General features: G+C 45.9%; 1 protein-coding gene across 1 annotated transcript in view; it reads right to left on the minus strand.

The window, feature by feature from the left end:
• The window catches only part of ACVRL1 (activin A receptor like type 1), a 65,043-nt gene extending 57,414 nt beyond the window's left edge, over positions 1–7,629 (minus strand). The window contains exon 1 of the mRNA XM_053375066.1: positions 7,072–7,629. The gene's annotated coding sequence lies outside the window, so the exon portion shown is untranslated. The remainder of the gene's footprint in view (positions 1–7,071) is intronic.
• Positions 7,630–24,749: the final 17,120 nt, after the last annotated feature.

The raw sequence follows: 24,749 nt of genomic DNA on the forward strand, positions 1-24,749 counted from the left end.
TCTTGAGAGTCCCATGGACTGCAGGAAGATCAAACCTATCCATTCTTAAGGAAATCAGCCCTGAGTGCTCACTGGAAGGACAGATCCTGAAGCTGAGGCTCCAATACTTTGGCCACCTCATGAGAAGAGAAGACTCCCTGGAAAAGACCCTGATGTTGGGAAAGATGGAGGGCACAAGGAGAAGGGGACGAGAGAGGACGAGATGGTTGGATAGTGTTCTCGAAGCTACCAGGATGAGTTTGACTAAACTGCGGGAGGCAGTGGAAGACAGAAGTGCCTGTCGTGCTCTGGTCCATGGGGTCACGAAGAGTCAGACACGACTAAATGACTAAACAACAACAACAGACAAATGCATGGAGTATAGCTCTACGAATGGTTCTTCTTGGTCATGACAGGTAAATAAAGGTAAAGGTAAAGGTACCCCTAACCATTAGGTCCAGTCGCGGATGACTCTGGGGTTGCACGCTCATCTCGCTCTATAGGCCGAGGGCGCTGGCGTTTGTCTGCAGACAGCTTCCGGGTCATGTGGCCAGCATGACTAAGCCGCTTCTGGAGAACCAGAGCAGCGCACGGAAACACTGTTTACCTTCCCGCTGGAGCGGTACCTATTTATCTACTTGCACTTGACGTGCTTTTGAACTGCTAGGTGGGCAGGAGCTAGGACCGAGCAATAGGAGTTCACTCCATCGCGGGTATTCGAACCACCGACCTTCCAATCGGCAAGCCCTAGGCTCTGTGGTTTAGACCACAGCTCCACCCGCGTCCCTGACAGGTAAATGAAACCCCCCCAATTCAGTGTGCCTCTGAAGGCCAGTTGTTGGGAACAAAAGCCGGAGAGGGACATTATTGCCCTCATGCCCTGCCAGTGAGCTTTCCAGAGATATTTGGTTGGCCACTGCACGGGACGCAGGATGTTGGACTAGAATGACCCTTGTTCCAATTCAGTAGGGCTCATCGTACGGTCATCGTTTTTGACATTTAAAAACCCCTTAAATGACATGAAGCTGAGCAGGAAGTGGAACTGATTATACAAGTCGGAACTTGCTGCCAGTGCAGGATTTTGCTACTGAATGGCACGGGTGCTAGCATTTGGCATGTGCTGATGTGGTCACCTTCAGGGTGCACTGAAGCCACACACCAGAAAAAATGCAGCGGTCATTGCGGTTTGAGGCTTGTGAGCCGGCTGCATGGTGAAGCAATTGCACAGTTGCTCCACCGCAGGAAGAATTTGGCAGGTTTCCTCGTAAGCCACATTTCCTGCTTGCCAGCTTGCTTACGGGAACGGATCCCAATTTCCACACTCACAAGACCTCCTCTTTGTACCTTTGTCGCTGTTGGGATTCAGTCACATAGTGGATAATTCAAACAGCACAATGAAAGTTGACTTGGCACTCTTGTGCAACAAACAATCCCCACCCCCGCACATCCAAACCCAAGCCCAGATTTTGCTATAACGAAAGTGACGGGAAAATGCATTAAAAAGTGTGGGGTGACACGTGCTCAACACAACATTATATAACCTCCCCACAAACAAATCAGAATGAACGCTACATGTTATGTACTGAGCTGAATCCTAGAACAAAAGGATCCAGAATGCAGCAGTCTGATTGGTCCGCAGGAGCCACTCAATCCAGCTGCAGGTGGAAGTGAATCAGCGACCTGATTGGCCTGCAGGAGCAGCCTGGAATTAGCCGATCACGCAGGGCCCATTGTGTAAATAATGTATATATAGCTAGACGTTTTGGGGAAAGTTTCATTCATTGCTACTATGAGCTGAATAAAGAGCATGAAATTCACACTCAACTCCGAGTATATTTCCTTCTGGTGGTTCCCTTGCTGAGAGAAGCCAAGTTACAGGGAACCAGGCAGAGGGCCTTCTCGGTAGTGGCACCCGCTCTGTGGAACGCCCTCCCACCAGATGTCAAAGAGAAAAACAACTACCAGACTTTTAGAAGACATCTGACGGCAGCCCTGTTTAGGGAAGCTTTTAATATTTAATAGATTATTGTATTTTAATATTCTGTTGGAAGCCGCCCAGAGTGGCTGGGGTATAAATAATAAATTATTATTATTATTTTATTATTAACAGAAGTGGTGTGCGGTGTTGGCAAACCAAGTCAGCTATGCAGCCCCTGACCTGCCCCCGTGCTGCTGGGCTGGCTGCTTCTGCCCCCATCCCAATCTGTAATATGTCACGAGTATAATTCTCGTTTTAGGATCTTTGTAAGGATTGCTGAGAAGATGAGAAGAAGAAAAGTCCTCTATAAACGCCAAGTATGATTCTGTGGCTTGAAACCTCAAACGCATTTGTTGGTTCTGCTTTTTGAGGGCCAAAATAGTACTCATGACTTGGTTCCTTTTTTAAATAAAAAAAATAATCCAGGGTGTGTGACTTCAAGGATGATATTTGGCCTTGTTTCAAGGTTAGGGGCTGGAGAATTTCCCACGGGTGCAGTCCTCCCTGCAATGACCAACTATTTTTAAAAACCGAGTGCCTGTGATGGAGTGAAGTGTACACAACTGGGTGACAGATTCGCAACCTAAAGTCACATCCGCACCATGCTTTTGAGGTGCTACGATGCCACGTTAAACAGTCATGGCTTCCCCTAACCAATTCTGGGAGTTGTACTTGAAAGTTGCTGGAAGGCCACTCTTCCGCTAACAGCGCTACAACTCTCGGAGTTTCCTGTGAAGAGGGATTTATTATTACACCAGCCACAGCTCTGGGAGGGAAATAGGGACCTCCTAGCCATTTTCAGCATCCATAAAACTACAGCTCCCAGAGTTCTTTGGGGGAGAAGTAGACACAACTGTTTAAAGTGGTTTCATAGTGCCCTAAAAATGTAAGAGGACACCTAGAGTTTACCTCACAGGTTAACAGGTTTAGAATTGCCCAAGAAAGATGTTAAATTATTTTTGTATGTCACAACGGCTGCTCAAATTTTACTAGCTAAGAAATGGAAAATGCAAGAAGTACCAACTGTGGAAGTATGGCAGATGAAGATGATGGATTTTTTGGAGCTAGCCGACCTGACCGGAAGAGTCCGTGACCAGAACGAGGAGCAGTACCAGGAAGAATGGAAGAAATTTAATGATTATTTAGTTAAATACGCTAAGTTAAATTAATTGGAAAAAGCTTGCAAGTACCAAATAGGCTTGATTTATATATGTAATGTGATGAATTAATATGTTTAATGCTGAATTGATAAGAAAGAAAGATGTTAAGTGGTCAAGTTAAGATTACAAGAATTTTGATTTGGAAAACCGTTAAAATGATATGCATTGAAATTCAACTAGGGAGATATGAGGAAGTCACTTAAGAATGTTAACATGATTAGTCTTAAGGTTATGATTTATGTTTGTTTGTTTATTTGTTGGTGTGTTTGTGAAAATCAATAAAAAAATTTGGAAAAAAAATAAAGTTTACCTCACAGGTATTGTCATTTCAGCCGGCTTCCTAATTTTTTTTTACAAAATGCATGAAAATCTCACCACACATTTTAAAAGTACAGTGGTACCTCGGTTTAAGAACAGCACTGTTCACAAACTATTCGGTTTTTGAACTCCGCCAAACTGGAAGTAGTGTCCTGGTTTGTGAACTTTACCTCAGTCTAAGAACAGAATCCAAATGGTGGAAGGGCACTGGTGGCGGGAGGCCTCATTAGGAAAAGCACGCCTCGGTTTAAGAACAGTTTCGGTTTAAGAATGGACTTCCGGAAAGGATTAAGTTCGTAAACCGAGTTACCACTGAACATTTTTTACCCTTTTGAGTTGCGGAAAGCTGTGTTCCAGATGCTGTTGGCTCCAACTTCCATCATCCCTTGCCTTTGACTATACTGATTGTGGCTTATCCAAGTTCAACAACATCAGGCTCCCCATGTCTGGGCCGCACAGCAACACAACTCAGAAATCAGCACAATGAACTTTCATAATTCACTGTTGCGAGATGAGTGTATGTGTGTTTGCACTTACAATTCTACAGACACTCCAAATGTCTCCATTTTTCCCAGGACAGTCCCAGATTTACAGAAGCTGTCCCGGTTTCTGAGACCACGGGAGACCACGGAAAAAAAATTGTTTTGCGAGACAGCCCCATAGAAAACTTCGTCTTGCGAAGCGGAAAAAATATCGGAAAGCCCTTTTGTCTTGCGTGTTTTTCGTTTAGCGGGGCATTCGTCTAGCGGGGTACCACTGTAATCTGACTTGAATTAATTTTATAAAGAAATGATTTTAGAATGTTGTATTTATTTTACTGTTGTTAGCCGCTCTGAGCCTGGCTTTGGCTGAGGAGGGTGGGATATAAATAACATTTTATTATTTTATTATTATTTTTAATTGTTTTACAAATTTTTGCCACACCCGTAAAGCTAAATGCGCACAAGTTAAATGCATGCAAATTGTGGGCTTACTGCAATAGTTTTGCTCAGGTCTGAGTTTTATTGATGTTTTATTTACTTACCTGAACAATTTATATGCCACTTAATTATAATCAACTCTAAGCAGGGTACAAAAAGATAAAAACCAGATAAAACTATAAAACCAGAATTTCGTTAAAATGCCTGCTGGAATAGAAAAGCCTTCAATAACCTGATGTCATCTTGTGCTACTTTTACACTGCTAAACTTTTGTTTTGAGAAGCTGTGATGGCTAGGTACAAATAAACTGATCTGATCCACTGGCCTTACAGGGGCCCGCTTTGAAAGGCATGTGTATTACTTTAGTTGTGAAGCACACAATTCACATTCCCACCCGCCATTCCACACTTTACAAGGGTGTCTACATTCCTGATGTGTTAGACCAGATGCTTGTGTCTCTCCAGATGTTGCTGGACTAGAACTCTAATCAGCCCCAGTCAGCCTGGTCAGCAGTCGAGGAAAATGTGATTTGCAGAAATACGCCGAGCATGCGCAATTTTGCATTGTAGAAACTGACGTAAATCACGGCATAGTTTCTGTTGTCATGAATGGAAATAAAATGAGATTCGCTTTTGCTCACAAAAGTTATGTGTACAGTATTAGGTAAAGGTAAAGGGACCCCTGACCATTAGGTCCAGTCGTGGCCGACTCTGGGGTTGCGGCGCTCATCTCGCTTTATTGGCCGAGGGAGCTGGCGTACAGCTTCCGGCTCATGTGGCCAGCATGACTAAGCCGCTTCTGGAGAAACCAGAGCAGCGCACGGAAACACCGTTTACCTTCCCGCCAGAGCGGTACCTATTTATCTACTTGCGCTGGCATGCTTTCGAACTGCTAGGTTGGCAGGAGCAGGGACCGAGCAACGGGAGTTCACTCCGTCGCGGGGATTTGAACCGCCAACCTTCTGATCAGCAAGTCCTAGGCTCTGTGGTTGAACCCACAGCGCCACCCGCATCCCTTCTACAGTATTAGGTAAAATTGCATAAAGGTGTGACTATTAGGGCAAATCTGCAGCATGATGCTAACAAATTTTCGCACTTAAATAAATTCACAGACTGGTGTGGAGATGCAGAGAGCGGAACTTAAGATAGGAAAAGTGAGAGAAAGCAAAATTGATAGATTCATCTGTTCCTAGCTGAAACCAGACATTGGGGTGTAAACCTGGGCCTATGAATATGAGCCTTTGCCAAACAGCTGCAAAAACAGAAGGGGAAGGATACGATTTGAAGTGGAAAAATGGGGCGGGGGGGAGTGCTTAACCCTTACCCCACCAACTACCATCCTCCTGCAACCTCCTCCTTTCAGCTCTGTTTTCCTGCAACATGGGAGGAATTCAGCATCTCACTGAGGCAATTGTTTGATTGCCAGATGGAGCAATCCTCTTCTCCATTCCCTGAATAATGTTCTGGTGGTTCTTCTGACTCCTTCCCCGCCCCCAGCCAATTTTATGGGAGGGGCACATGGGGGAGGAGAAGGGGGAATAGCCCCATTGTGCAGGTGGAAGCCTTTGAATAGGGCTTCCGCTTTTGAATCCTGTGCAACAACTCACATCTGCAGTGGTAGATGACTTAACCATTTCAGGAATCTGTAGCTTCCTCAGGAACCAGTCATTGAGGAAATTAGAATTTCTCTATACTACCTGGATTAATAAAGTTGTATCCTGTGCTTTAGGGATGCGGGTGGCCCTGTGGGTTAAACCACAGAGCCTAGGACTTGCCGATCAGAAGGTTGGCGGTTCAAATCCCCGCAACGAGGTGAGCTCCCGTTGCCCTGGCTCCTGCCAACCTATCAGTTCGAAAGCACCTCGAAGTGCAAGTAGATAAATAGGTACTGCACTGGCGGGAAGGTAAACAGCGTTTCCATGCGTTGCCCTGGTTCGCCAGAAGCGGCTTAGTCATGCTGGCCACATGACCCGGAAGCTGTACACCAGCTCCCTCGGCCAATAAAGCGAGATGAGCGCCGCAACCCCAGAGTCGGTCACGAATGGACCTAATGGTCAGCCGCAAGGACGATGCTAGACAGCAGCACCAATTTGCGGAGAAAAATCAAAACAGATGTTTCCAGGGGTGGGTTGAAATATTTCATTTGTGGATCTTGGGAATCGGTGGGGGGGTTGCCAGACCACTGGCAGTGAAAGCTGACCACAATAATAATTATGATTTTTCTATTTATACCCAGCCCCCGCCACTCTGGGTGGCTCCCAACAGAATATTAAAAACACAATAAAAGATCAAACATTAAAAACTTCCCTAAACAGATGTCTTCTAAAAGTCAGATAGTTGTTTATTTCCCTGACATCTGATGGGAGGGTGTTCCACAGGGTGGGCGCCACTACCAAGAAGGCCCTCCGCCTGGTTCCCTATAACCTTACTTCTCGCAGTGAAGGAACCACCAGAAGGCCCTCATCTCGCTTTATTGGCCGAGGGAGCTGGTCTGTCCTGTCTGAGAGCCAGGCTAGAAAAAACTGAAGATGCTAAATGCTGCTAGGAATTTGATTTCAGGGGTGATACGTTTCAATCTTATCTCCATTCTTTTATGAGGGGCCTGGTGCCTAAAGATCTTAGAAATCTTAGAAATTCCTGTTTTGCTTGACAGCTTCTTTTTAAAAATCCCCCCTCAAGTAAAAATGAAAATGTCAGAAACATTGAATCCAACTTACCCAGAAGTCTATGTAGGGGGAAGAGAGTGAAGCCTGGGCACGTCCTGTATCCTGCTGCCTTCCTGCTTTCAGCGGGCCTCGGCTAAAAGTTTTCTTCGGTACCACAGGCTGAAGTGTTGTTGCTTTTTTAAAACACCAGCAGATGCATGTATTTAGATCACCCTGGGCAGCTCCTCACCATTCTCGTATGCCTGGCCTGATACAGAATCATGGGTCTCCTTTCCGATGACCGTACGAACCTTCCTGAATTTTCCAACTTTAAAGGCGCAGCGTCCCCTGATTTAGTCTGAAGCTCCTTCCTGGCAAAGCGTATCCCAGGGAGGCCGGCGTATTGAAAGCAGGGTTGATTAAATGGGGAGCAGGAGCCAGGATTCTTTTCTACAGTCCCCTCTGCACTTTCCCTCTCGCTCTGAAAGCAGTGGTTTGGCAAGCTCTGGAGGTGGGAGAAGTTAAAAATGTTTCTTATTACTGCCTCTTCCTGCTTGGCATTTCTCCACCACTCCCAGCTAATAAAGCATTTCCTATTGCAAAGCACAGATCCACACACACACACACACACACACACACACACACACACACACACACACAGTCCCTCCCTCCCTCTCTCCCCCCACAACACAGTAGGGTCCTGCGCAATTATTCTTCATGATCTCCTATTTCTGACAACTAAGTGATTCTTATTGCCTCACCTTACTCTGTTTCAGTCCTCCAGCTGATCGGTTCCTTTTTCCCCTGTTTTCGTTTTCAGAATGCAATTGACTAATTCGGGGGGTCGGAGTGGGGGCTGTCAACCAGATCAGTCTCTGTTTCACCAGTCTGGGCAGAAAGATTATGCCCTATTTCTGTCAGGCAACCAGAACAGTGATCTAGCCAGCCACCAAAACCCACAGTCCTGGCTACTTTGTGGATAGGCTTTGTGGATGCCTTGGGCCAGCTGCCATCACCAAGTCTCTTAATCTGGAAGGACAGAGGTCTGTGGACCAGACAAGGCAGTGACCTTGAAGAGAGACCCTATGTTAGTTGAGAATAGGAGTATGCTTGGACCCCCAGAAAATGCACCACCATCTGGAGTTGCCTCTGTCCAGATTGTTCACCTACAATGCATCAGGTTCCACTCTGGCTCTGACAGTGTACCTCCAGATTTTGTCTTGGCTCTGTCCTCAGCCCCGTGGCCCTGTATTTTTGCAATCCATAGCTGGCATTCCTTATTGATCAGCTGTATCACAGGCACTGGCATTTATCTGCTCTGGACATGGGATCGATAAGCAAATTTTGGCAATCCTCACCATTCTTTTTAAAGGACCAGTAGGGATGCGGGTGGCGCTGTGGGTTAAACCACAGAGCCTAGAACTTGCTGATCAGAAGGTTGGTGGTTCGAATCCCCGCGACAGGGTGAGCTCCCGTTGCTCGGTCCCAGCTCCTGTCAACCTAGCAGTTCGAAAGCACGTCAAAGTGCAAGTAGATAAATAGGTACCGCTCTGGCGGGAAGATAAACGGCATTTCCGTGCGCTGCTCTGGTTCGCCAGAAGCGGCTTAGTCATGCTAGCCACATGACCCGGAAGCTGTACGCCGGCTCCCTCGGCCAATAAAGCGAGATGAGCGCCGCAACCCCAGAGTCGGTCACGAATGGACCTAATGGTCAGGGGTCCCTTTACCTTTACCTTAGAACCAACCAGCCACATCTCATGACCATTCTGCTTTCAGAGCTTCGGTAATTTTTGCGTAAGTCAACTCTGGAGACTAAATATAAAGCTGACCAACATTCTTCACTATGGGATGAATGTCAATGCCACACTACAGCAACTCTTACAGAGCACTGTTTGTTTGTTTGTTTGATTGATTGATTGGTCGATTGGTCGACTGTACTTCTAAGCCACCCTTACTCAGTAAAGATCCCAGGGCGGTTCACAAATAAATAAAACAGGCCAACAAAACACAAGTAAAATTCAAAAACCTAAACCAAACACCCACAATTTCCAGCTGTACAAACAGCTGTCAAAGGAGATTTCCAACGTGAAAGGGCTTTGAAAAAGCTACTATATATATATAACCAGGACTGCAACAATTGGTTTTCAGTTCCCTCATCCAGTATTATGGGATGGTGTCCATTGGTCTTCTGTGAAGATGGGCCCTTGGAAGAACACCTTTTGGCCAAATTTAATCTATGCGTACTGTACCATTAATATGTGACCCTAAATTCTTGCACAGTTACCTTTTATTAGGATGTAATCTCAGAGCCTCTGTCTATAATCTTCTCAAAGATTATAGAACAGGTGAAGATGAGGTCCCTGCACACTGGAGGCAGGTAAATGTTGTCCCCATTTTCAAAACGGGGAGAAGACCCATGTAACTAGCAACCTATCAGCTTGATGTTGATAGCAGGATAGATCCTAAACAGTCTGTCTGTTAGTACTTAGAAAATGATGCAGTGATAGTAATAGACCCAGCATAGGTTTCTCAAAACCAAGTCATGCCAGCTGAATCACATTTCCATTTTTTTAATATAAGCTTGGGGGGGAGCAAGGGAATGCTGTGGATGTAGCTTTCAGTAAGGCTTTTGACAAAGTCCACCATGATATTCTTGCAGAGGAGCTGGTAAAATGTGGTCTGGATGAGGTCATTTTTAGGTGGATTTGTAGCTGGTTGACTGACTGAACCCAAAGACTGCTCACTAATAGTTCCTTGCCATCCTGGGAAAAAGTGGTAAGTGGGGTTGCAACACAATTCTGTCCTGGGCCCATGGTTGTTCAACGTCTTTATAAATGACTTGGATGACTAGCTAGTGCTATTCTAGGCTGCATCAACAGAAATACAGTGGTACCTCAGGTTAAGTACTTAATTCGTTCTGGAGGTCTGTACTTAACCTGAAACTGTTCTTAACCTGAAGCACCACTTTAGCTAATGGGGCCTCCTGCTGCTGCCGCGCCGCTGGAGCACGATTTCTGTTCTCATCCTGAAGCAAAGTTCTTAACCTGAAGCACTATTTCTGGGTTAGCGGAGTCTGTAACCTGAAGCGTATGTAACCTGAAGCGTATGTAACCCGAGGTACCACTGTATAGTGTTCCGATCGATGGAAGTGATAGTTTTGCTCTCTTTTGCCTTGATCAGAATACACCTGGAGTACTGTGTCCAGTTCTGGACAACACAGTTTAAAAAGGATGTTGACAGGATGTTGAACGTGTGCAGAGGACAACCAAGACGATTAAGGGTCTGGAAACCAAGCTTTATGAGGAACAGTTAATGGAACTGAGTATGTTTAGCCTGGATAACTGTTTATGGATAAGAGGAGCCTGAGAGGAGATATGATAGCCACCTTCAAACATCTAAAGGGCTGTCACGTGAAAGATGGAGCAAGCTTGTTTTTTTCCTGTGTGCTGGTTTGCCATTTGACTGCACATTTATGTCAATAACTGGACCAGTATGTTCTGTTGTGTGCCACTTGTATTAAATCAGTATATCCAGTGCTTCCCCCCCCCTAAAAAATGTTTAGAGGTACTGTCCTTTTCCTACTCATATTGAAATACTGCCCCTCAATGAGGCCAAACTTAGATTCGCAAAATGTTTGCGTTATGCGCACCCCTGCACCCCCCGAAAAAAAGCACTGAGTATATCCGATACAAAATAAAGACCGTGCGCATATTTATTGGAATGTATGAGAGTCTGAGGTGGTTGTTGTTTTCAAATCACGTTTTGAAGTTGCTTTCAAATGTCGAAAAATTCAAATTTTGACAGAATGCAGAAAAAGGACAAATAGTCAATTTACGTAAGCTGCCAGTGACATGACAGGAGTGGAAATAAAAGGGTAGGAATGGAATAGCTCCTCTGAAATGTTCTGCTGTGAGAAGATGTGGAGACAGACCCTTTCCAGACACTGCAGAGTTATTTAAGAATAGGTTGCTAAACTCCCCTTATCCTGTTTCCCCAAATGTGTGGGTTGATACATATCAACTGAATTTACCAGAATGCCGCTCAGTTTTTAAAGGGCTGTTTCATTATCTCAGCCAACGACTTTTTGGATGGGAAAGAAAACTTCGTTGAGTCGGCATCCCTCAATTGGAAATAAACAGTTTTGATCTGATAAAAAGCAGGTCTGTTGCCATGCAGGCAGGAAAAGGAAGCCCCTCCTTACAGGAAATGTGTCTTGGAATACCTTTCGCTAATCGCTTTAGCCATCTTTCTTCCTTCTTGGAAATTTCAGCTGCCCACCCCTTCATAATGGAGTCAGTTGGTCCCGGTCTATTTCTGAATCGATCTTTCATTACTGCTCCTTTTAACAGTGGAAGTGCGTTTTTCAGCACAACCTCGTGACATCCGTAGGTTCCCCCCCCTTTTAAAGGATTATGTTGTGCAAGATTTCTCTCTTTTCTGTCTCCCCACTACCTCACTTTTCATTCTTTTTAAGTGTAACCCCCCCCCCAGCACTCTAAAACCACAAGACAGAGAGAAGTGGAGTTGCTCTTTGTCAGATACTGACAGAAACTCATCATGTGAAGCTTCCTTGTCGCCCAGTATGAAGTTTCGGCAATGAGAAAGCTTTATCTGTTAAATTAGCAGCAATTAAAAGCATAGGAGGCATGTTGGGGGGAAAAGGCAGAAACTCTAAAGAGAGATACCATTCAGATGTCATGAAGGCTCTGACTGGGTCATGAGGCATAAATTAGGAAAACTATGTAAATAAACACTCTGATTGCTTATTGGTACTTTATATACATATAATAAAACACTAATACGGGTTAGTGTAACGCAGTCATGGCAAAGCGCAGGGAAACCATTCATTGAACCATGTGCTCTCTCATGTTCATGGTGCCATCTTAAACACTTTAACTGTCATGGCTTCCCCCAAAGAATCATGGGAAATGTAGATTTTAAGCGTGCCGGGTATCGCAGCTCTGTGAGGGGTGTGTATGTCTCCTAACAACCCTCAACAAACGAAAAATCTCAGGATTCTTGAGGATAAGCTATGATGGTTAAAGAGATATAAGAGTGCGTTTAAAAGTATGGTTGTGACCTGTTATCAGGACTGCTCTGTATGATCTCTTGGGGTTGGTGTGTGTTGCTGTCTTTACTTTGCAAATAATTTTGCCCTGTATCCATTGGGATTCCCAGATCTCAGAGGGTTCTTGTATCTAATTTCAAAGTGAACCACATGCTATTCCCCTCTCTGCTTCACTGCAGGATTTGGACAAACAAGCTTGGCGGTTTTAAAAAATATATATATAAAAAGCTTGTCTTTTGTTCTCTTTGTAAATATTGTGCAGAATTAAAACAAATACTTCCCTGTCTGAGGCTATTCCTGTCACTGCAAATCCCTGATAGGAAGAGTTGAGTTTCCCTTGCAGTATACGGTATATGAGACTTGTAGACTCATAGGGTTGGAAGGGACACTGAGGATCATCTAGTCCACGGGTGTCAAACACAAGGCCCGCGGGCCGAATCCGGCCCGCCAGACCTCGTCATGTGGCCCGTGTAGCCGCTGCCGGCCGCCAGCCTTCACCTTTTATTCTCACTTTTTTTTTTTGACACAAGAAAGCCGCCTCTTCAGCGCATGCGCGGCAGCCTACAAGCCAGAGAACGTCTGCCCTCTAGCGGCGCTGGCCGTTCTACACAGGAAACCTCCACTTTACATGCATTCAGGAAACCTCCACTTGTAGTCCTACAGACACAACCGGCCCTTTGAGGGTGACCAAACTGCTGATGCGGCCCCCGATGAATTTGAATTTGACACCCCTGATCTAGTCCAACCCCCTGCAATGCGGGGATGAAATATACTCGGAGTCGAGTTTGGATTTCATGCTCTTTATTCAGCTCTTAGTAGTAAGAAATGCTAGTTCCCCCAAAATGTCTGCTTTATACACATTATTACACAATGGGCCCCACGTGATTGGCTAATTCACCTGTAGGCCAATCAGGTTGCGGATTCCCTTCCACCTGGAGCTGGATTGGATGGCTCCTGCGGACCAATCAGACTGCTGCATTCTGGATCCTATTGTTCTAGGACCAATCAGACTGCTGCAATTTGGATCCTATTCAACTCAGTACATAACAGGGGATATGCAGCTGTCCCTTACGGGAATTGAACCTGCAACCTTGGCATTACCAGCACCGTGCTCCAGCCAACTGAACTATCCTGTTTATTTGTTTATTTGGACGGCAGACTTTAACCAACCCCTTCAAATAATGTTTTCCAGGGCGGCTTACATAAGAATCAATAATCCGCATTCTTAAATACAATGTAGTACAAATAACAACAGGATTAAAAGCAGCAAAACAAAAGCAGCAAAAGTTAAATTACATTTTAACCTGTATTTCAAATTGGTTTTCTTTTATTTTCTCCCTCTCCTTTTCCCCTATTATGTTTTTACTGTGATTTTAATTTATTGGTGTTAGCCGCCCTGAGCCCGGCTCTGGCCGGGGAGGGCGGGGTATAAATAATAATAATAATTATTATTATTTCTAAAGCTTGTGCAAAAACTGTGGGGAAACCGCCTGTGCGTTGTTACAACCAGAGTCAATAATTTCTCATCAAGCGGACAAAAAACGGCAGCCGAACCAACTCCCACACACAAGCTCTTGAGGAGAAACATGACATCAGTCTGGCATTACAAAAAAGATTTAAATGGAGAAAGGGCTGGGAGGAGGGACATGCTCTGAAGGCGTAATATTTAGATTTCAGAAAGATGTTTTGTTCAAGTGTTCGACTTGCCGCGATCAAAGCCCCCTTATGTTGCTTGGGGGGTGGGAATGGCGGGGATAAGTGAAATGTTGCCTCATCAGGCCTGCCAAAATGAAGCGGCAGACGGACTCGGCCTCTGAGGTAAAACAAAACGACTTTGAGGCCGATCCTGCTCTCTTCTGAGGAATGGGCGTTAAGGGAAACAGGAAGGCAACAGGGTTTGTTTTTAAAATGGAAGGCCTTGAGGGAAACAAAACAGCCCACATCCAAATAAAGAATGGTCACAAGGAAGGGCTTGTGCTTCCCTTAGCAACTGAGGCCTGGCCTGATCGTGAGGTGAAGGTCAAGGTGGAAGAACAGAGAGTACCACTTCAGGCCAGACTTAAGGGAACTACCTTTTTCATGCCCCCTGTGATAATAATAATAATGAACACTCTGAAACCCCTTTCCTGGGAAGGGATCCAAGACGCCCAACGCACCAAGAAATGTAGCCTTATGAGGCTTTGCCCTCAGGTGGGAAAAATATTGCGCCTGGGAAGTGGGAATCAACAGACACTCAAGGAATAGTTTCGGAGAAAAGGCTTTTATTTCTACCATCCATGAACTGGTAGAAGGAGCAAGTGTGATAGTCCATAAAAGCATGCATGAGTTCACAATCATGTGCACAAGCATATATACCCCTTTCCAGTTCCCTCCCCCTTTCTCCTCCCTCAGGAGTCCTGCCCCATGTTGAGGTTCCTGAGCATGTACAGAAAGCTGTCTTGGGACTATTGTGGACTCTTGGCAGGAAAGGGGGTGAGGGGGTTTCAGTGTGTTCCAGTTGTTTCATTCTTGTGCTTTGGCATGGTTCCCGGACAGAAAGCAAGTTGCAATGTGGTTCTTTAGCAAGGCCAGAAGGCATCAGAAACAATGGACTGTGTTCCCTACCTTTGTTGCAATCTTTTTAGTTACAGCAAGCGGAATGTTTCTGATGCTTAGCTAATGCCTTTTAGCTGCTGAGAAAAATGATTTTGAAAAGCTCTGAGAAGCTTTGAGCCTGCTTTGGTGGGGGGTGACTTCGGGCCTAGGTGAGGTCACCTGTCCTCACCTTCCTTCATTAATATTAATAAAACGTTTCCTGCAAATAGAAAACTAGCACAAGAAATGACCCCCCATTGAAATCTAGTTGGACTTCCAAGAGACTGCGATCTACTCACAGTATAAAAAGACTGGCTGTGATCTATCCATTGTCATTGGCAGGAATTGTTGAGCTTTTTTTAGGGGAGGGTTGGCCAAAGTTGTTGATCTTTTTATGGGGTTACACGGTTTGGGTCCTGAGTTGAGGGAGATTCTGCTATGAGCTACTTTTAAAATGATCTATGGGCTACTTTTAAAATGAGGCTGCATTTTAAATTGCATTTTAACCTGTATTTTAAATCGGTTCCCTCCCCCATTATGTTTTTACTGTAATTTTACTGGTGTTAGCTGCCCGGAGCCCGGCTCTGGCTAGGGTATAAATAAAATTTATTATTATTATTATTATCATCATCATCAATCTTTATTACGGTCCAGAGACCCAAAAAATCGTTACAAAGCAATGCACAATTCATACAGCCTACCTCCAGGTTAAACAAGCATTTTGTTCAGAATATAGGGATCATTGGTTCTTGCAACCACCGATAAAAACTTTGCCACTGCTAATGTTCTAGCGTTTGTCCGGTCTTCCAATAGGAAACTGACATAGTGAGCCTCTGATTTTCCCGGGAAAGGTACCAGCAAGGGTAATATCAGTTCAGCCCTGGCTTGCTCTTATTTTGCACAGTGCAACAAAATATGTTTTATGGAATCGATGTCTTGAGCACACGAGCAAAGTCTGTCCTGGCAGGGAACTCTTCTCAACCTGCCATCCAACACTGCAGAAGGAAAGACGTTTAGTCTGGCTTTGGTGAAAAGCCTTTGATAGTTTGGTACTGTCAGGTTTTTAATGTAAGATGTTAAGTTAAAGACATGCCCATATTGTACTCCTACTGCCAGCGGACTACAGACTGTGTGTGATCGAGATCACAAGTAACTGTGTGCATTATCCCATAATCTTTGCTTTAACGTCTTTAGGGCGTTACCCAGGTGTCAGGGAACTGCCATCGGAGCCAAGAGTGGAGGTAAGGCTCCCCAACGATGCAGGAGGAGGGACCAGCAGGGAGAGAGAGAACACTTCCTTTGGGGATGGAAATCGGCGTGACACCAGGAAGAAAGGGGAGCAGGGAAGGACTTCGGAGAGATGGCTCCAAGACTCTTCCACAGAGACCAGCGGGGAGAGCCCAGGACCTCCGCTGGCCACGCCCACTCTGCGCAGGAGACTTCCGCGCAGGGAGGCTAGGTGGAGACTTGGCGTCAAAGAGCTTTTATGTTGGAAGAAGTTCAGGAAACGCCCAGTGACGGATTCTGCCAGTGACTGACACAGCCACGGAGAAAGGGCTGTCCAGCCAGGGAAAGGTTTAGCCAGACAACGTTGCCTAGAGCAGCAGCCCCCTTACGCACGAGCAACCCCCAATTCCCTTTACACCAGGTAATAGAGTTGGGGGGTTGACAGACCAATAGAGGTGGCTTTTTTAGACACGGTTTTCTGCCATTTGCTGACAAATTCCTCATTGGTCAAGTGTTGGTACAAACCCTTCCCTAGATCAAACACGGAACTCCTGAGCCAATGTTTTAGGGCAGCCCACCACAGTTTAGTTAAAATTGGGCATTCATCAGCTTCTAACGGAAGTATGGAGTTGGGGACTGCAGTTGGGTACCTGCAGCAGAAATTGTAGAAATTTTGCCTGAAAGCCTTCCCGTCCTCTCCCTGCCTGCTTGCATGCCTCCTGCAGCAGCCCAGGAGCGTGGGGCTGTCAAAACGAAGGGAAAAGGCCGCCAGCAAAATGGCACAGCTCCACCCCTTCCCCCAATGGATCATGGTAGGCGGGAATCACGGGTGCGCGGTGCACCAAATGTCACCCCCTTGGTAATGACACCCCAGGCAGACTGCCCCCACCACACCCACCTTACTCCGCCCCTGCTGAGAGCAGCTATCCAAGGAGACCTGTGCTCTCTGAAATATACTCAGATTCAAGAGTGGATTTCATGCTCTTTATTCAGCTCATAGTGGTGAGGAGGAATGCGAGTTCCCCCAGAATGTCTGCCTTATATACATTATTTACACAATGGGCCCCACGTGATTGGCTAATTCCGGGATTCTCCTGTAGGCCAATCAGGTTGCGGATTCCCTTCCACCTGGAGCTGGGTTGGGTGGCTCCTGTGGACCAATCAGACTGCTGCATTCTGGATCCTATTGTTCTAGGACCAATCAGACTGCTGCATTCTGAATCCTATTGTTCTAGGACCAATCAGACTGCTGCATTCTGAATCCTATTGTTCTAGGACCAATCAGACTGCTGCATTCTGAATCCTATTGTTCTAGGACCAATCAGACTGCTGCCTTTTGGATCCTATTCAACTCAGTACATAGCACTCTTTTTACTCTTTAAAAAACAAGACACCCCCCCTTTATATACGAGAAAGAGACAGACATGCCTGTTGTGCTCACAACCTGCTTGCAAGTTTCCTGTAGGCATCCGGTTGGCCTCTATGAGACTAGATGGGTCTCTGGCCTGATTTGGCAAGGTTCTTCGTATCCTTAGTTTCCCCCTTTCTCCTTCCCCACCAGACGCTGAAGACAAACTAGGACAGTGTGTGCAGAGCATCTATTTCCCACATCCGTGTGCCGCCCGCCCCCATCCCATATGCGTGCTGTGCTGGAGAAGTTAGATAAAGAAGAAAACAGGCACAGAGCATGGAGATGAAATTATAAATCTTCCCCCTGAAAGCACTTTTTTTTTGACACTGGATGGTTCTTCAGGTACTCAGGGCTGGGGGAATGGTCGGGAAGAAAGGGAACTTCTTCTGTGTTGCCAAGAATTGAATTTCTGTAATAATAATAAAGGGGGGGGGCAGTCTTAAGAAAAAGCCACCAGAACTGTTACTTGCTAATAAAAATATTGACAAATACAGAAAGCTGAATCGTAGAGTTGGAAGGGATACTGAAGATCCTTTTGCTTCCAAAGCAGAATTCTCAAATTGAGAGGAGGGCAGGTGCCCCAGGTGGCAGGTTATGGGGACACCTGACCCCATCCTGCTCTGATGATGACATTTGGTAGAAAGAGAGAGAGAGAGAGAGAGAGAGAGAGAGAGAGAGAGAGAGAGAGAGTCCTGTGAATCAGACCAGAGTGACATTTGAATGAAGAATTGGGCTATGCAGCTATACCTTTAAAGCACACCCGAAGCACATTTTTCCTTCTCAAAGAATTCCAAGCACTGTAGTTTTTCCATCCATACTGTTTTTTCTCTTTTTTAATAAAAATTTTATTAGTTTTGTTTAATATATCATTTTCAACAGTAATTAAGCATACTTTTACATCTTATGGATGGATGGCGGCTAACAGATTGAGGTTGAATCCTGACAAGACAGAATTACTGTTTTTGGGGGACAGGGAGCGGGTTGGTGTGGGGGATTCCCTGGTCTTGAATGGGGTAACTGTGCCCCTGAAGGACCAGGTGCGCAGCCTGGGAGTCATTTTGGACTCACAGCTGTCCATGGAGGCGCAGGTTAACTCTGTGTCCAGGGCAGCTGTCTACCAGCTCCACCTGGTACGCAGGCTGAGACCCTGTCTGCCCGCGAACTGTCTCGCCAGAGTGGTGCATGATCTAGTTATCTCACGCTTGGACTACTGCAACGCGCTCTACGTGGGGCTACCTTTGAAGGTGACCCGGAAACTGCAATTAATCCAGAATGCGGCAGCTAGACTGGTGACTGGGAGTGGCCGCCGGGACCACATAACACCGGTTCTGAGAGATCTGCATTGGCTCCCAGTACGTTTCCGAGCATGATTCAAAGTGTTGGTGCTGACCTTTAAAGCCCTAAACGGCCTCGGTCCTGTATACCTGAAGGAGCGTCTCCACCCCCATCGTTCAGCCCGGACACTGAGATCCAGCGCCGAGGGCCTTCTGGCGGTTCCCTCATTGCGAGAAGTGAGGCTACAGGGAACCAGACAGAGGGCCTTCTCGGTAGTGGCGCCCGCCCTGTGGAACGCCCTTCCAGCAGATGTCAAAGAGATAAATAATTACATGACATTCAGAAGACATCTTAAGGCAGCCCTGTTCAGGGAAGTTTTTAATATGTAACGCTGTACTGTTTTTAACACTGATTGGGAGCCGCCCAGAGTGGCTGGGGAAACTCAGCCAGATGGGCGGGGTATAAATAATAAATTATTATTATTATTATTATTATTATTATTATTATTATTATTATTCATTTTTTTGTCTTCCATCAATCCTGTCTGAAAATTTTCCAATTTAATCTCTCAGTATGCATTTCTTATCTTCCCTGTTGCATTTCAAACTCATAACCAATATCTCTGTCTTTTTCTACTTTGTAACACTTCGTATATTTCTCCTTACAAAACTTCTTGTAGTCCTACTTGTAGTCCTAGGACTACATACTGTTTTTTCTCATTCCGTTCGTCAACGCTCTATCTTCATCCTTACCCCTTCGGGGTCCATAGTTTAAGGGGAGTTTGGACCAGTCAGATTCTTAATCTTGATGGGTCCCTAGGGCATGTCGGATGGGCATGCTTGGCCTCCCCCGCACTGCTAGAGCCCATTAATCCTGCCGCCTGAGGCAACACTTCAGTCAGTTGCAAGCAGAATTAAAACATTGCATTCTCCGTAGCAATATTGCTCTGTCCAGCCCAACACAACAAAGAAACCCGAAGTAAGCCTCTTCCATTGCAGTAGGACTAGTAAATCAGAGAAACTGGGAGGAGGAAAGGGAACTTTACAGTGGGCAGGTGGCTGTCATTTTCTCCTGAGTTTTTGATGTCAAAAATAGTCTCCGGACATCAAGTGCTGCTGCTTTGGTTAATTTAGTGATATGTTGCAGTGATGTTATGCATTTTTAGTGATATGTTGCAGTGATGTTATACATTATATTCTAGTGTGTGTGTGTGTGTGTGTGTGTGTGTGTGTGTAGATAGATAGATAGATAGATAGATAGATAGATAGATGATAGATAGATAGATAGATAAAATCTTTACTGTACTTGGGCTCTGATTTTTGTGTGAACCACTTTGAGCACAGAACTGCTTGTGGCATATCAATAAACTGACCGTGAAATTGACAACTGACCGTTTTCACAGTGACACATAGCTTGCTCGGGAGAAGACATCATAAGAACGTCAAGGGACTCCTAATGTGTATGACATGCACTCTTCTTATGCACACTGTGCAACCCCAAATTTTGAATTAAATCTTCAAAAAATATTTAAGTACATCTTTCCAGTAAGTGGAGACTTTGGGTGCTCCCAGGGCTCAGTCACAGCTGGGGAAAGAGCCCAGAGCTGTTGATTCAACTTCTTTCCCTTACTGCTGTCTCCTTCCTCCCTTCCTCCCCTACTACAGTGGTATGTCGAGTTACAAACGCCTCAGGTTACAAACGCCTCAGGTTACAAATGCTTCAGGTTACAAACTCTGCTAACCTGGAAGAGTTACCTCGAGTTGAGAACTTTGCCCCAGGATGAGAACGGAAATCGTGTGCCGCCGGCAGCAAGAGGCCCCATTAGCGAAAGCATGCCTCTAGTTAAGAACAGTTCCCGGCTTTCCGCTTATCCAGGTGTTCACCCTTGGCTGGCCAATGCTGGAACCCTGGGTCAGCGCTACCTGTATGGCAGGGAGCTAGTCGAACCAGAGCCTATGCAACCAGTCACTTTCTGTAATCAATAAAGTTGTGGCCTAAATTCTGCCAGAAACCAAACCAAAAAATTGAGTCAAGTGTGAATTTATTTAGGGGGGAGGTTTCTGGGTCTGAACACGCAAAATATGACACCTATGCAGTGGTGCATAAGGGGTGAGATTCACCTAACCAGCCCATCAGTGGAATCTCTGTGCAAGGACACAGAATATGTGCAGCCGGGCTTCTCCACTGGTTGCCACATGTCCTCTTTTTCCAGGACACGTCCTCTTTTTCATGGGTACAGTCGTTCCTAGCGATCCATGGTTAAAAGTCGGCAAATATGTCCTCTTTTTTGCTCTTCAAAATATGGCAACCCTCCCTGTGTGCCCCCAGCAGGAAGAGGGGGTGTTGTTCTGTCTGGCAAGCTGGAATGTTTGTGCAGACGGAATGCGTGGAAGTGGACATCACTGAATTCTAACCCTAGTCTTTAACATATACACCTGAGCATAGTTGTATTGGAGTCAGGGATGGGCAGACCTGCAAATGTCATTTTCTACTCATGCAGTGTTTTAAGCATGCAAGATTAATTCCACTGACATTTGAACCTGTTTGCAATTTATCATTCCCAGTATCCTTAGAGGGAAGTTGTCATGATCATTCATCTGGTACAAAATGGATATAATTGGGTGGTTGCATTTGATCTTTGGGTGGTGCTGTGGTTTAAACCACTGAGCCTCTTGGGCTTGCTGATCAGGAGGTCGGCGATTTGAATCCCCGTGATGGGGTGAGCTCCTGCTGCTCGGTCCCTGCTCCTGCCAACCTAGCAGTTCGAAAGCACACCAAAAAAGTGCAAGTAGATAAATAGGTACCGCTGTGGTGGGAAGGTAAACGGCGTTTCACTGCACTGCTCTGGTTTCCAGAAGCGGCTTAGTCATGCTGGCCACAGGACCTGGAAAAACTGTCTGTGGACAAATGCCGGCTCCCTTGGCCAGTAAAGCGAGATGAGCGCCGCAACCCCAGAGTCGGCCACGACTGGACTTAACTGTCAAGGGTCCTTTGCCTTTACATTCTATGCTCTGTAAGGGCCGCAGGTGGTGCTGTGCTCTAAACCACAGAGTCTAGGGCTTGCTGATCAGAAGGTCGATGGTTCGAATCCCTGAGACAGGGTGAGCTCCCATTGCTCAGTCCCTGCTCCTGCCAACCTAGCAGTTTGAAAGCACATCAAAGTGCAAGGACAGTGGTACCTCGGGTTAAGTACTTAATTCGTTCTGGAGGTCCGTTCTTAACCTGAAACTGTTCTTAACCTGAAGCACCGCTTTAGCTGATGGGGCCTCCTGCTGCTGCCGCACCACCAGAGCATGATTTCTGTTCTCATCCTGAAGCAAAGTTCTTAAGCTGAGGTACTATTCCTGGGTTAGCGGAGTCTGTAACCTGAAGTGTATATAACCTGAAGTGTATGTAACCTGAGGTACCACTGTAGATAAATAGGTACCGCTCTGGCAAGAAGGTAAACGGTGTTTCTGTGTGCTGCTCTGGTTCGCCAGAAGCGGCTCAGTCATGCTGGCCACGTGACCCGGAAAGCTGTCTGCGGACAAACGTTGGCTCCCTCGGCCAGTAAAGTGAGATGAGCACTGCAACCCCAGAATCTGGACTTAACTGTCAGTGGTCTTTACCTTTTCCTTTAAATGCTCTGTACCTATTGTACAAATGTTTCAGCAGCTGGGTTACACGCAGCTATTTTACTATCACATTAGCCTCTAAGGCAAGAAAGAATTCTGCATGATTCTGAAATACTCGTGGGTGTCTTTTGTGGTTTTAACTGTTTATGATATACAGCACTAATGCTGCAGAATTCTGTACAGGTTCAAAAACATCTCTGGAGACTGTGACAATTGCTTCATTTGTTCCTTTGAGAGCTTTCCTGACTGTTTTCATAGCAATGTTAACAGTTGCTTGGAGATATTTTGGAAATGCTAGGTTAGAAAAAATGAAAATACAGAAGCTTGGCACATATAAAAGGTTTGGGAATTTGTATTCATTTGCTATTTCAGCACATTGTGTAATGCCGCTACAGAACATTCCCACTGAGCCATGTTTCTGGGATTTGGAGGAGCAGAAAACAGATTTTGTTTTGTTTTGTTATTGTTTAGTTGTCTCTAAAAAAACACCTTAAAGCGGTTTATAACAGCATCTATGGAGAGAGAAAGGGACACGGGTGGCGCTGAGGGTTAAACCACTGAGCCTAGGACTTGCCGATCAGAAGGTCGGCGGTTCGAATCCCCGCGACGGGGTGAGCTCCCGTTGCTCGGTCCCTGCTCCTGCCCACCTAGCAGTTCGAAAGTGTTGTGTATTGAGTCAAAGGATTTTATATCTGTATTATTATTGTCTGTATTTGCATTAGGGTAAAGCAACTGCCTTTTGGTTCCAGAGGGTACAGCTACTATTGGTTCATTTAAGCTGCTGTATTTGGATCCTCTGTCTTATTGATTTCCTCCAAAAGGCAGGACTGTGATTGCCTGATATTGTTCCCTCCAAAATGTATCCTTTCTAGCTAGTTCCCTGTCCCTATAAATGTAGCTCTCCCCTCCTCAGTTCTCAGTCTTGTTTGCTTTAATAAAGAAGTGTTACTACAGAACTGTCTCCAGCATATTATGCCAAGAGAGCTGAAATCACAAACCCCACGTCACAACAGAAAGCACATCAAAGTGCAAGTAGATAAATAGGTACCGCTACGTCAGGAGGGTAAACGGCGTTTCCGTGCGCTGCTCTGGTTCTCCAGAAGCGGCTTAGTATTGCTGGCCACATGACCCGGAAGCTGTACGCCGGCTCCCTCGGCCAATAAAGCGAGATGAGCGCCGCAACCCCAGAGTCGGCCACGACTGGACCTAATGGTCAGGGGTCCCCTTACCTTTACCTACCTTATGGCGAGAGAGATATTGATCAGCATCATGGTACATGATCAAAACAAAAAAATGTTTTCCTTCCAGTAGCACCTTAAAATTTTTTTTTGTTTTGACTATGGCAGACCAACACGGCTACCTTTCTGTAAATGGTACATGATGTAGTGTTTTGTTTTTAAAACTCTTTCTACTTGTGCTGCAGTCCAGTAGAGACCATCTCCCCAGGCCTGGGACGCTACCATTGGCTTTCTAGGTGGTGACTGCAGTCCTAAGGAGTCCCTGCCCTCCTATGAATATGGTCAACTTGCTCATCTCTTATCTGTCCAAAGTAAGTGGCTTTAGTGGCCTCATGGATTTTTATTTATGTTTAACACAAAGGTATCGGCACAGAACTATTTTGTAAGCTTCCTATAATCTAATCCGGTCCTGTTGGCGGTGATGGGAACAGCAACAACCAAGCGGACACAGCTCTGAGGTTTTGTTTATTAATAAATGCACATACAGCAATCACTTTCAGTTTTATTAAGGGTTTCCTAAAATCAAGAAGACATAAAAGGCCCCTTCTCCTTTTGCCCTGGCCCACCCTAGGTAAAGGTACCCCTGCCCGTACGGGCCAGTCTTGCCAGACTCTAGGGTTGTGCGCCCATCTCACTCAAGAGGCCGGGGGCCAGTGCTGTCCGGAGACACTTCCGGGTCACGTGGCCAGCGTGACATCGCTGCTCTGGCGAGCCAGAGCCGCACACGGAAACGCCGTTTACCTTCCCGCTAGTAAGCGGTCCCTATTTATCTACTTGCACCCGGGGGTGCTTTCAAACTGCTAGGTTGGCAGGCGCTGGGACCGAGCAACGGGAGTGCACCCTGCCGCGGGGATTCGAACTGCCGACCTTTCGATCGGCAAGCCCTAGGCGCTGAGGCTTTTACCCACAGCGCCACCCGCGTCCCCTGGCCCACCCTACACACCCAGTAATATAGGGCGAGCGCTTAATCATTGCAGAAAGAAGAAGAGGAGGACATGCATCACCAACAAAAGAGGACAAACAAGGGCAGATTTGCATGGAATGTGCGTATCATATATACCAAGCATAGGCAAACTCGGCCCTCCAGATGTTTTGGGACTACAACTCCCATCATCCCTGACCACTGGTTCTGTTAGCTAGGGATGATGGGAGTTGCAGGCCAAAAACATCTGGAGGGCCCAGTTTGCATATGACCTGATCTATACAGATGCAAATTTAGAAATAATTACTATAGTTCACATAGAAATACAGTACACCTCATCATAGCAGGGAGGACTGGAACCAGGTGACATCTCAGCCCGCTGCCCAGGTGTTAACTGTCAACGTGCACCTCTTAAACTGGA

This window comes from Podarcis raffonei, chromosome 2, assembly GCF_027172205.1.
Source record: "Podarcis raffonei isolate rPodRaf1 chromosome 2, rPodRaf1.pri, whole genome shotgun sequence".
Lineage (NCBI taxonomy): Eukaryota > Metazoa > Chordata > Lepidosauria > Squamata > Lacertidae > Podarcis > Podarcis raffonei.